Source organism: Pogoniulus pusillus, chromosome 7, assembly GCF_015220805.1.
Source record: "Pogoniulus pusillus isolate bPogPus1 chromosome 7, bPogPus1.pri, whole genome shotgun sequence".
Classification (NCBI taxonomy): Eukaryota; Metazoa; Chordata; class Aves; order Piciformes; family Lybiidae; genus Pogoniulus; species Pogoniulus pusillus.
In genome coordinates, this window is record NC_087270.1 from 16,568,276 (window position 1) to 16,570,799 (window position 2,524).

Genomic DNA, 2,524 nt, shown 5'->3' on the forward strand with positions numbered 1-2,524 from the left:
TGATTTTTTTTTCTGAAGAGATACAAAGTTAAAAGCCAAGAGAGTGATTTTCTTGTTCCACCACTCTTACCCATAATGGTGGGGCAAGTATAGAGTTGTGCACCTGGGAAAGAACAGTCCCATGTGTCAGTATAGGTTGGGAAGTGACCTGCTGGAGAGCAGTGAAGGGGAGAAGGACTTGGAAGTCCTGGTGGATGGAAGGATGGTCGTGATCCATCAGTGTGCTTTTGTGGCAAGTAAGGCCAGTGCCATTCTGCAGTGTATTAGAAGGGGTGTGGTTAGTAGGTCGAGGGAGGTTCTCCTTCCCCTCTATTCTGCCCTGGTGAGGCCTCATCTGGGTTAATTGTGTCCAGTTCTGGGCCCCCCAGCTCAAGAAGGACAGGGCTGCTTGAAAGAGCCCAGTGCAGAGCCACAAAAATGATTAGGGAAGTTGAACATCTTCCTTACGAGGAGAGACTGAAGGAGCTGGGGCTTTTCAGTTTGGAGAGGAGGAGACTAAGGGGTGACCTGATTGATGTTTATAAATGTGTAAGGGGTGAGTGCCAGGGGGATGGAGCCAGCCTCTTCTCGGTGATGCTCAGTAACAGGACAAGGGGCAATGGGTGGAAGTTGAGGCATAGGAGGTTCCATGTGAACCTGAGGAAGATTTTTTTTTTTTTCACTGTGAGAGTGACAGAGCACTGGAGCAGGCTGCCCAGGGAGGTTGTGGAGTCTCCCTCTCTGGAAATACTCAGGAACCATCTGGATGTGTTCCTGTGTGATCTGCTCTAGGTGATCCTGTTCTGGTAGGGGAGCTGGACTAGATGATCTTCTGAGGTCCCTTCCAGCCTCTGACATTCTGTGATTTTGTGGTAGTGGAACTTTTTTTACAATACATAGGGTAAGTAATATAGTGGTACATAGTGTAGATATACTCTTGTCCATAATGGTAGTGGTACTTATTTTACAAAACATAGATAGCACAAAAGCATATCTTAATTTGCTTGTCCAGTCTGTTTATCCATGGAGGCATGACTGTGTGTAGGGATCAGCAAGCATTTCTGACCTGTAATGGCAAATAGTAATTGTACGTGTCCACTTGTGTCTTGGGACTGGTTCCTGTGCAGATGGACTTGAACCAGGTTTGGGATGATAAATTTCCTCCTGGATGCTGTGGCCAAACCAAACCCAGCCTTTAAGCAGCTGGATAATCTCTCCTTGAAGCAAACATACTTGTGTAACCGGTTTAGCTAGTAACAGTGTGAGGTGTTACTACAACCTGGGTCTCTTACAATTTTTAAATCTCCTTTAAAGTACGAAAGCTCCCCAGATTTCATAATACTTCAAAAGCTGTAAGACACAAGTGGATTACACTTAATATTTATGCTGTCAGAGGGTGTCTTTATTGTTTTTAGAAATAAAAAGGCTTCAAATGCCAAAAGGTAGTTCTGCTACCTGTGAGTTACCCATAACTGGACAAGCATAGTCTCTAGACTGTCAAATGAGTAAAATTTGAGATGCTGTTTTTTCTCAACTACTGATACTGCTATTTTTTTTCTTATTAAAAAAGGGGAGACTGAATTTCTTCTTAACAGGGCAAATTCTGTGACATAGCAAGCTTCATTCATAGTGTCATAATATCATAATATAGCACTACTGGAGCATTAGCTTATTATAGGGATTGCCGAGGGACAGTATGAAAGCTGTGATGTAGATGTTCTGTCATTGCTTTTATAGTTACAACTGGATTGATTGTTCTCTGAAAGCCTGGGAAAAGCTCAAATTAAGGGTCCTGTCTTCAGTCAGCAATTTTCATCAGTGTGATGCAGTTGTTACTAAAGTGTTTTAAGACCTATTCATTAATTTTCAGTGCTTGCAGTGTGAGACTAATTCTCGTGTCTGATGCATTATTTGGAAAAGTGTTAAGTACTGGACGTGCAAGGAGTGCCCACCTTTTCCCTTCACATTCGCGCTTTTGCCTATAGGGACACAATCCAGGATTTTAACTGAAGAAGTGGCGTCAGAGTTGTGCCTGGGGCGTGAGGCACTGCTCAGAGGCTTGCGCTGCGCTGGCTCTAGCTGCAGCCCGCAGAGCTTGGCTTGCGCCGGCGCCGAGCTAGGGAGACTGCGCGTGAGGTGTGAGCCCACCAGGGGGAGCCCTGTCTGTCGCGATGGAAGCACGGGCGGAGGCCGGGCGGCGTCACCGGGGCCTGTCGACGTGGAGGCGCGGTCTGGAGTCACGGCTGCGTCACGCAGAGGCGGGAGAGCTCGTCCCACCCTCTCTGCGTTGCTAGGCTACTGGACGCTGGCTGCGAGGCGGCAGGGGGCGCTGCTGCCGCCGCTGCACTGCGACAAGGCGGGGCCGCCGGCGCGCCGCCGCAGCCCTGCCCGCGAGCCCGCATTTACCCCCCTCATGGCAGTCCCATTGGCTCTCCCCGGAGGGAGGGGGCGGGGCCCCGTCTCTCGCCTGGCGCCGATTGGCCGTTGCCGCCCCCCTCAGCGGCGCTCACCGCCGTGCACTCTCCTTCGCCCGGAGGGTGGGGTC